This window comes from Barbus barbus (assembly GCF_936440315.1).
Source record: "Barbus barbus genome assembly, chromosome: 8".
Taxonomy (NCBI): Eukaryota; Metazoa; Chordata; class Actinopteri; order Cypriniformes; family Cyprinidae; genus Barbus; species Barbus barbus.
Window position 1 is genome coordinate 33,671,157 of NC_136736.1, and position 12,196 is coordinate 33,683,352.

Here is a 12,196-nt window from a genome sequence, read left to right on the forward strand (position 1 = left end):
TTTTTTTTTAGATTTATGTATAATTACACATTTTTGTTTCTGAATTTTGCATTTTTGGTTTCAGTTTAATGTCTTCTAAATATAAAAATACTGAAATAAATATTTTTAATATTAATAATATTTATATATATATATATATATATATATATATATATATATATATATATATATATATTTATTTATTTATTAATAACATTTCTATTTCTAACTATTGCATTTTTATTATATTAATATATTTATTATATTCTAACTATTTTATTTTATTATATTTTTTTCTTGTTTTTAATATATATGCTAAATTAAAAATTAAAAAAACTTCTGGTATATTGCTTTACTTAGCATAAAAGAAATACATATTTAAATCTAATTGCATTAACTTATTTTTGAAATACTACTAAAAAAAAACTATTTTTTTACATTAGCAGTGCTTGCAGAGTCAAGCATTACTATTAATATTGTTGTTTTTAATATAAAAAAAAGGTATATTGGTTTACTTTGCATAAAGGTATAAAAAATACCAATTTAAATAAAAAAATTTTTTTGTCATTTGTGGTGTATGCAAAAGTCAAGATCACTATTAATATTGCTTAAAAAAAGGTTTTCAAATTGTTTTCAATCTTTGCCGATAATTCGTTGGACTGCCACTATACCTTTAAAATACATACATACAGCCAATTTGAACATGTTTTGCAGTTAAGATATGCAGTTTCATCAATATCAAGCATTTTTGCTTGAAACTTGTCAAAGTATTAATATGAAAGTTATGACACAGATAGAGTTGAGTTGACTCACCTGTTTGTAAGTCTACTCGTATGTAGAAATACATTTTTATGCATGTATTCTAAAGCTGCTAAATTACACCAAAAATTAACAATGTAAACAAAACACATGCAAACAGTTTAAAAAGGTGTAAAGGACTGATGCCCATGCATGCATGTACAGCAGCTTTTCCATCTTTAATTTCTGCTAACTACACACCATCTAAATGTCAGATCATATACCGTGAAACTATCCTGACACTATAACAAGCTCATTACTAACCAGATACCTCATAAATGCTAAAAGGAAAAGCAGGACAAAAGTCTCTGTATAAACCACATGCATTCAGAATGTTTCGTGCATATTTCGCTATAATCAAATTGCATCATTTCGTATTTGATTATAATATGTCTTTATTAAGGGTATAAAGCAGAGACATGGCCCATATAGGCTTTTGTGTGCTCTCTGCATTATTGCAGGGAGGTCACAAATCCCTTGAAACATCTTCGAAGCATTGTCAGGAATGTGCAAGGTCAGCTTATCTGAGGTCTTGCTTGCTTACGGTGGTTTATGACAACAAGGATAAAAGCGCAAGATGTCCAGGTATCCTTCCTTACTACTTACAATGGAGATAGTGTGCTATAAATAACACGAAACTAGATCTAAACAGAGCACGGCTGTCATTTCAATGATCTCCAAACAGTTAAACAATGCTGAATCAGCTCAATGCAGCTCACCGCATGAGCGCTGCAACGGCACGAGCTGAGATATCTGACTTTTGTTAATGCGTTTGAGACCTCGGGTGATTGATCAGACCCAAAATACGATGTGTTTGCAATCATTTAAAAGCTTTACGTTATTGACTGAAAATCAAAGCTTTTGTGTTTTCGCTCAATTACTCGTTAACGCATCAGTGTCTACAGAGGTGAGCATCTGAACTCAGTGATTCCACCAAATTATTGGTCTACATTTATGAACAATAAATGATGCTAATATCATTCATTATCAACACATAATCAATTATAGACCAAGCTGAAGACAGGTCTAGACACTTAACACCCTCAAATTCCCAAATAAGGGGAAATCAATATCCCTGCTGGAATAACAGTGTTGCTTAGCCGTCCAGCCAAAAGCTGAGAGGTGTCAAAGCCAATCAGTCCGGGCCAAAAGACAGACTCTCGCGGCTGCTGATGGAGTGACAGATGGGGAGGAGGAAAAGCGAAAGACATCCGATAGAGGACTTCCACCGCTATCGGGATTTTCGGTTGCTGTGCAAAGGATCGTACTGGAATATGTATGAGAGGTTTGATTTGCTGTGTGCGGCCTGACTGAGAGGAGACTGCTGATTCAATAATGAAGGTCTATTTTTACTGTCGAACTCGGCAGGAATGGTGCTGATGGAGGACGACCAGAAGCTCTGGATCGAATGACCAATCCTCAACGTGCTACACAATACTGCATCGCTGCAATTAATGGAGGAATCCGATTTAGAAATCCAAAATGCCCAAAAAAGCATTGTATAGGAGAAAAAAGTTTGAGAAACATTAAAAAAAGAAGTATAAGGTTCATGGCTAATGTTCAAAGCATGCATGCATCGATGTGCATCATGATATGCCATATATAGTCTTGGCTGATGCTTAATCCAGTTTAATTTATCTTGTGTCCTGAAAAAAAAGAATCTGAATGTAAACTGAATTGAATTCTAGATGTAGCATAATCTTACAGCAATTTATTGTACATGCATAAATTGGTAAATTTTATGCATATAAAAATGTCAGAAAAGCTTTGTTTGATAAATTGGCATTCTACAGGTTTATATGTAATTTCCCTACTCTTCAAATACAAACTGGATTAAACAAAGGTGCGTTCATACTGACAGTGACTAAACCGCTTCAGTTTGGCAAGATGCTGTATTGTCGGCTCCCATTTGACTGCTGTATTCAACAGTATCAAGCGAAGGATCACGCAATTGTCGCTTTACTGCCTTAAATCAGCAACCTTAGCTGTAAATGACTGATTCACTTCGCTTTGTTGCTGCAAACTGTTGTCAGTGTGCTCGTTCATTTACATCTATTTACATTGCATCCTCACACATGCCTGACAATGTAGAGCAACAGACAATCAAATTAACTTTATAGCATTTAGCATCTTGAAAGAAAAACAAGAACGGTTTTACCAACTATAATCTGAATTCAAGTGAACTGGATCAAAACTGTGCCCCAGGGCTCCAGACAAAAAAAAAACAAATTGAGTAAGAAGCCATTGGCTCCTATAAGAAAAAAACCTAGGCATCAAATTATAAAACAAGTTTTATTTGTTTAATTATTTTTTACATTTTGACATTTCAATCATACTGTCATGTGTGTGTCTAAGCTTTTCTTGAATTTATCAGCATTTTAATCCATCTCGTAGATGACCTGGGAACTAAGGTTCACTTAAAGTGGGAACTAAACGTCTTTTCCAACTTGAAATATACAGTCACAAATAATTATTACAAGAATCTGTAGCAATATCATGGACCATAAGCATCACTTGGCCATTGAGTGACACTTTTTAGTAATTGTAAGTTAATAAATTTAAGTTACCCGAACTTAAAATAAAAAGTGAACACAACACATTTTCAAAAAAAAGAGATTGCGCCTCCTGCATTAAAGAGCGCCACAACCATATTTATTTTATTATTTTTGTTATGAATTTGACAATGTTAAAGCTGATACTTTGTTTATTTAAATGTAACGAATCTTATTGTGATTACTGGACGGCAAATGCACTGCAAACAAGCTAATATGAAGTTCACGCATTTACAGAACAGCATATAGACTAAGATCTTGATAACAAGAAGCCATATTAGTAATGATTATAAACGAGAATTGTTAACGATATTGCCAATATCCACACAGCTGATAGCTTTACCTGTTGAACAGCTGATAGCTTTACCCACACAGCTGATAGCTTTACCCACACAGCTGATAGCTTTACCTGTTGAAGAACCCGGGGAAGTCGTGGCCTAATGGTTAGAGAGTCGGACTCGTAATCGAAAGGTTGCGGGTTCGAGTCCCCGGCCGGCAGGGATTGTAGGTGGGGGGAGTGAATGTACAGCGCTCTCTCCACCCTCAATACCACGACTGAGGTGCCCTTGAGCAAGGCACCGAACCCCCAACTGCTCCCCGGGCGCTGCAGCATGGCTGCCCACTGCTCCGGGTGTGTGTTCACGGTGTGTGTGTGTGTGTGCATTTGTTCACTACTCACTGCTGTGTGTGTGCACTTGGATGGGTTAAACGCAGAGCACCAATTTCGAGTATGGGTCACCATACTTGACAATACGTCACGACTTTAAGTTTGTTCAAGTTGTGCACGAAATAGTCGCTGCTTTTCTGCACTTTCACTTTGCACGTCTCCGTCATTTTGATCTCTCTTGTGCCGCACAACTGAGCTGCGTTTAGCAGGCATTTATTTTGACAGAGATGAGGACTGTTTGAAACTCTTTTTTTCCATTGCGCATCGTCTCAGTTTAATACATCAACATAACAAAAGATGTGATCGCAAAACAATCAGGACATTTTTTTAAAGTCATAACATGTAAATATACATAGTCGCCAGACTTCACACGCAAATTAATATTTTTGGTCACAAATGCGACCGTTTTAGTCGTAGTCTGGAGCCCTGTGCCCTATTTAACTATTTTCAAGATCAAACAGTTTTTGATTTGACTGAATTTGTCACTTTGTGCTGTACTTTTCATTTAACGAAGACAGAAAGTTTACTTCTCATGCCACGCCTGGTTAGCACATGTACTTTCAAAGACATTAGCAGTCTGTTTTCTGTAAGTGACATTGAAACACAGCCCAGATGTTGCCACTCAGGTTGCATTCAAACTACTGCTTTTGTGCCAATTCAGTGAAAAATAAATACATCTGGAGTCATTTTGACCTCAAAGGAAATATGCAAACATAATAACTGCCAAAGTCCTTGTGTTAACAATGTTAGCGAACAATATAAGTCAATGTTTGGTTTTATATACCTAACAATAATGAAAAATGGGTTTATAGTCTCGTCAGTGGTGGCCCCTCGGACCCGTCTGAACGAATGAGTTAGACAACCATTAATGCACACAATGTTGAAAACAACACAATCTGCTGAGCTCAAGGGACTACTTGACACAAACATACTTTAAAATGGTGATACAATCTCTGATTGACATGAAAATCAAGCAGATGTTGATGTGAAAGGCAGTGTACCATTCTCGCTGACACTGCTGTGCGCTCAAGCGACGTGAGTGGTCTAGCCAGCGCTGATTGAAGGTATAGTGGGTCACGACGGGCCCGTCACTCTCCCGCACGGCACTTAAATATATAGGCTTGATTACGAGGGTACGGCACAGTGAGAGAGCAGGATCAAAGAGGCTTAACGGGATGAGCTCCTGGGAATGCTGACAAAGACAGTCTTCTGACACGAGTGTCCTTGTCATCATGTTGGGACTTTCCTCAGACTGTCCCCGTCTCATACCTGTATGTGGCAGAACTGAATTCAGAATGCCTTTCGATTCAAATTCAGTTCCAGAATTTTAATTGAGGTAGCAAACAGGATGCAGAATTGCAATTGAAATAATAAACAGAACAATAGATAGACAGATATAATGATAGACAGACGGACAAAATAACAGACAGAACGATAGATAGACATATAGCTTGATAGATAAACAAAATGATAGACAGAATAACAGAGACAAACAAAATGATAGAGATCAGACAAAATAGACAGATAGATGGAATGACAGACAGATACAGAAAAAATGACAGACAGAATGAAAGAACGATAGATAGAACTATAGAACGATAGTCAGACAAAAAAAAAGACAGATAGGTAGAATGACAGATACAGACAAAATGACAGAGACAGACATAATGATAGAACGATAGATAGAACAATAGTCAGACAAAAAAATAGACAGAATGAAAGAGAGATAGACAAAATGACAGACAGACAATGATAGAAAGAATAGATAGAACTATAGAACGATAGAACGATAGAACGATAGATAGATAGAACGATAGATAGATAGATAGATAGATAGATAGATAGATAGATAGATAGATAGACAGACAGACAGACAGAATGATAGATAGACAGACAGACAGACAGATACATAGATAGATGGATAGACAGATAGAACGATAGATAGACAGACAGACCGACAGAACGACAGACAGATACATAGATAGATGGATAGACAGATAGATGGATAGACAGATAGAACGACAGACAGACAGACAGACAGACAGACAGACAGACAGACAGACAGACAGACAGACAGACAGACAGACAGATAGATAGATAGATAGATAGATAGATAGGAGTGACCAATCCCTTTAGCTGTGAACAGGTAATAATAGTGATTTGATGATGATGGTGATGAGATTTGAACCCGTGTCGCCCACATGAGCACCACACACACGTGCCGCGTCACACCACAGCTGTTTCAGTGCATTAGGGAAAGTCTTTCAATCAGTCGTGAGCACCGGGAAGGTATCAGATAACCAGAAAGCTTTCAGACAGATTAACTCCACTTACTGTGAATGACTGCTCTGAACCCCTAAAAGCTCTCGGCCGTTTCAAAGCGCTGCACCTGAAACATGGCAAACGCAGCACCAATACCATCAGTGACAGCAAACGCTCCATACAGCCTCCTCACACCAAACCCACTGAGGATTGGGAACGCTGCTACTCATTTCATGGAGAGATTAGGATTAAAACCACTTAACCCATTTAAATATCCGTGCCTCAGACTCAAGCCAAGCAATTCCCATTACTCGCCCATGTAAATCAAGAGCATTTTTGAGAAAATTAGTGTTTAAGCGAACGTGCTAATTAGGGTATAACTGAGGTCAAACGGAAGTTGGCTGGCAGAATGAATGTCTCTAAAAATAGATTTACACTGCAGAATAAAATCCCAGAATCTCTGTAAATTCACAGAGCGTTTTTACTGTCATCTGTCCAAACACTCGCAGGTTTCTGGAGGTGTAATGGCCTTTGTCACGCTCTATTATTTGACTATGGCGCTATGATTTCCGCGATGTGGCGGAATTCAGTCATAAAAACGGAATTTACTGTACACTGTAAAAAATGACCGTGAATTTAATGGTAAAAGACTGTAAAAATGCTACAGTAAAAATCTGTTAAATGGTTAACGGTAAGCTCCCTTACTATATACGGTGAAAAACTATATTGGACATCACATGTAATTTTACAGTAGTATACCATTTTTGGAAGTGAAAAAGAACATAATTAACAGTGAATAACCGTAAATTGACATTCCCAGAATTCCCTGCGTTACATTTCAAATTTGATGTTTTTGTTGAAAAAAACTGTTTCTTCTCAGTTTTTTCTTATCAGTTGTGTACATTAGTGTTGTATGCTACATCTAATGTTGTTAAATTAATGTTTATTGCATTATTTTAGTTTCATGTGTGTTACCATGATGGTGTTTAATGTTTGTGTGAATGACAGTGGACCTTCTATATATGTTAATATTTAAAAGCTGCTTGTGATGGGCTTTGGTATTTGCACTCTCTCATCACTGCCTGCTTTTGGTACAAAACAGATTTCAGTACTTCAACAGGTTGGCATATTAACATTACATCAGTTAATGATACGCAGGCAAATTTAAAAGATACGGTAAAATTCTGGTAACCACAGCTGCCGTTTTTTTACTGTAAATTTTTATGGATGTTTACAATATATAACGCAGAATGACACAGAATTTGTCAAATTTTGGATTAATTAATCAAAAGCAGGTCATTACACTTGAATCCAATCGTGATATGGACTAGTATCTGTAAATCACAAGCCGCAAAAAGATAAAATAAAGATTATTTAAACATGACTTCATGTTCTGTAAATCTCTGTATGAATGAATGGCAGACACACATACTGCCATCTCACTAAATGAGAACATAAATACATATAAACATATCTGAGAGTCACTTCCTGAGCATTTTAGTGAAGTGAAGTGACATTCAGCCAAGTGCATCTCAGTCGTGGTATTGAGGGTGGAGAGAGCGCTGGACATTCACTCCCCTCACCTACAATCCCTGCCGGCCGGAGACTCGAACCCGCAATCTTTGGATTACGAGTCCAACTCTCTAACCATTAGGCCACGACTTCCCACATTCCCACTTTTACCATTTCATTTCAGAGAAACTTTATCATATACACTCAGAAATTTAAAAAGGTATTCACAGTAACCCGACAAAATAAAAGTTCTGTTCAACTTGAAGACAGAAAAATACAGTATACTACTATTGTTCAGTAGAATGTACTACTACTAAAATTAAAACTTTATCTTTTAAAGGAATAAATTACAAAACATTTCTTCCATGTTTTAATTGTAATAGTAAATCCCCGTTGTTTGCCAAAAAAATAAAGTTTGTTTAATTTTTCTGATGATCAGAATTTAAATACACAATTCATAATTTCTGAGAGAAAAAAATCATAAGGCTATTGTAAGAATCAATTTGAATAAATTAAGTTGTTTTTATGCATTCAAATAATTAAACATGTTAAAACACAGAATTTGATAACAATAAAACATATGTTGAGAAAAAAAAAAAAATTCATAGGGCCCCAAATATGTAATTTTTGTTCAACTTTTAATAAATTGATGTGAAATTTAATAAGTTTCATGATTTGAATCAATTAGACATGCTTTTTTAATAATAAAATTTAATTTAACCATTTAAAAAGGAGTCCAGAAAAATTCAAACAGAAAAAATGGAATTTGGAGAAAAATAAAATGGGTTTCATAGGACCCTATTTGACCGATGCAGAGCTTCCTCGAACTGCGGCGCATCGGACTCGACTCCGGTTTCCTCGATCTTTCGGCTCGCAGTCAAAAGTAACCCGACTGCGCTGGTGGGTGGGAGACAAACACAAGGGCCATTTTCAGAGCAGAAGGAGAATCGAGCCTCAGTTGTGGCCTTCAACACCCAAACACACATTTGCATTCGGCTCTCAATGGGCCTCTATTCCAGCGGCACAGTCGGCGAGCTGCATTGCTTCTGATGAGGGCGGCACTCGAAACGCCGTCCTGATGTCTCAGCAAGTATTTACAGCTAAATAAAGGCTAGTTTCTCTCATTGTACACACAAACATCTCTCGCAGTCATGAACAAGACATCAGCTGACTGCAAGTCATTTACCAAGCGCTTTTATCCAAATAGATTCACAGTACACTTATTGCTGGGATGAACGACATTCACAAACCATTGATCTTTTGTAGTGTCATGCATTACAAAGTAAAACTGAATATTAAATGAATGCATTTCTGAATGGAAACCAACATGATTGAAGTTCACCCTTTCCATCCACTTACATTTCCTATTTATAACAGTCGTATTTATTGTTGCATTTATGTAAAATTTTGTCAGCTGAGATTTTAAGTTAATATTTCAATAATTTCACAACACACTGCATTTGCGTAATGTTGGTTAATGGTCACATGACGTGCAGGTAAACAAATAAATGATTTAATCTTTTTATTAAGTGTTTTTGTTTAGTTGTTATTTATTATTTTAATTAATTAATTTATAATTTAACACAATATCAGCATCAGGCCAAATTCATGGCAAACTCCAGTGTGATACAATTTAAAATAATTATAAAAACAATAATACTTGAATTCTATACAATAATTTAACAATTTACAATAATAAATAAATCATATAAAAATAAAAAACGATAACAGCTATATAAAATAGTTTAATTTGATATTTGATTAATTTCTAGTATTTTCTCAGAATAAATAAATAAATATACCAAACATATAATATCTCAAAATTCTAGTATTTTCTCATGAGAAAGAATGAATGAATGAATAAATAAATTACATATTACCTTATATTACTATTAAATATTATTACTAAATAGTATCTCACAATTTTATATTTGATTGAATGACTGAATGGAGTGAATGAATAACAGCTATAAAATCTGTCAATTTGATATTTGATTAAAATTCTAATATTTTCCCAGGAAAAAAAATATATTTTATATCTTCAGTGACTTCCTGGTCACTATTTCTGTGCTTTAGCCACTAAAGTGTGAATGTTTATACTTATCTCAAAACAAAGGTACTATCATTCCTCCATCACGACCACAAGCCCTCCACAGTGAACATCACAAGAAACAGAGACACATGGTCATGCCCTAGTTATCTGGCTATCAGCCTGGAAATATCTGTCAGTTTATGTTGCTGAAGAGCAACCGGGAAAATTGGGTTCAGCAGCAACTGATGGAGTCTAGCTTCCCTCTCATGCATTCCTGCACACAGACAGCTGAAAAACAGCTCAAAACTGGTCAGAAACCGGTGGAGCAGTGAACCCATGAAGGTGTCTTGTGTCTGTGGCATGTTTTGGGTGGCTGTTCGTCCACAGACCACCAATGAGTTTGCTATCGCGGTCAAAGGAAACTGAACTAAGTGAACCAGCCTGCAACCAGAACCAACAGGGCTCACGATGAGAAAGTAGGAAAGGGAATAAACCTTCCCGGTTCCTCTTCCGGAGTTCTGATCCATTTCACCAGCTCCATTTTCCAACTCATCGTATGGAATATGACCTACACGAGCGCTGTTCACCGACATCACTTCCTGCTTTCACATGAGAGGTAATGTAAACGTATAGAGTGAAACCGAATCTAATGCAGCAATTGAAACATTACACTTAACTCTTCAGTCGCATGCAGACTACTGGTCTGTAAGCTAGACCGAACAACTCATTTCTACATAAAACATGTCCAGGTCAAATATCAGCCCATAAATAAAAGCATGACGCAATTATTAAATTATATTTTGCATAAAACATATTCATATTCTCATAGCACTAATGTGTTGAAATTTAATGCAAAAATAAACCCCATTATTCACAATGTTGATTCTCAGATCATAATTAAAACAACAAATGTTTATTTAAATCAATGAAAAGGCAGTACAACTACTACCATGCATGCATACTTTACAATTTAAATTAATAAATATTTAAAAATGAATAAAATTATATACTAATTTAAACATAATATATTTATTATTAAATAAATAAATAATTAAATCTAATTATTTATTTAAAAAAATATATAAAAATAAAAATACCATTAAAATTGTGCTAAAATTTAATTAATATCTTTTTAAATAAAATAACAAATCTAAAATTTATTAAAATAATCTTATTTTATTTTTAAAGTGAATTGGACGTTTTGACATTTATATACAGATCTAAATACAATCAGGGCCTAGAATTAACATGTGAAAAGCACCATCAATAACAAGTATCTATGTATGTATGCATGCATGCATGCATGTATAAATAAATACATACATACATAAATACATATATAAGTGCATGAAAGAGAAATCAAAATAATGCAAAAGACAATTTGGAAATATTTATGGCCTGTTAATTTCCTCTGCAGCTGAGACCAAAAATGCAGCACATCAACGGTTTCAGATTGTCTGCTGAGATGTTTGTATTACTCCAGTTATCTGCAGATGTGTGAAGTGAGAGTTTATTAGACTCGATGCAGGATCAGCTGCTTCCAGATGTGAGCTTCACTGTAGCGGAAAAGGCAATTACAAATAATGAGGTGAGAGAGACTTATGGGGAAATACAGCCTGACGCTGATGGTTTAGTTAATATTACTAACGCACACATAAGTCAGTCTTACATCTGTCTAATATACTTGTCTGCAGTGCTGTTTACAATACAAAGTGGTCTAATTTTACACGTTCAATGCGTGAATAATAAGCTCTGCAAATGTGTAGCTTAAAAAAGCATTACAATTTAAAATTAAATTTAAAAAAATTAATTATTAAAATTATATAAGTGCGGCTAAACCCTAAACAATACAGACTTGTAATAAAAACAAACAACAACTGCAAACTAAAAGCTCAACTAACCACTATTTTAAATGTAATTTTTTTTTTTTTTTTTTTTCAAAATCAATCAATAATAATTTTATTCTGGTCCTCACAAATAAATTTTCACAAAATAAATAAATAAAATACATTGTTACCGAAAAAGGAGTAGGCAGAAGCCTTGCTTATTATGCCTTTATACATAATTAACTGAATGGGCGACACTTTTCACAAAGTTAAATAACACAAAATAAACAATATAACAAAAACATTCCCCAAAATGTACAAACATAATTCAAAACAAACATAAAAATACACACTCTTTTAAACAATACAACCACAATTTATTTATACTGAGTCATATAATTATTTATTATACATTTTCTTAAAGTGAATTACATACTTTTAGTTCCTTATCACATTTATTCCATAGATTTAACAGATAAACCTACTTTTTGCATTAGTTCTTGCCCTTACTTTTAAATTATACTGACTTTCTCTTATTTTGAACAGCCTCTGAATACAATTTGGAAGT

At 34.9% G+C, this 12,196-nt stretch overlaps 1 protein-coding gene across 8 annotated transcripts in view; it reads right to left on the bottom strand.

Annotated features, from left to right (window-relative positions):
- Positions 1-12,196, bottom strand: part of LOC306874109 (muscleblind-like protein 2a) — a 69,792-nt gene that overhangs the window by 21,284 nt on the left and 36,312 nt on the right. The window lies entirely within an intron of this gene.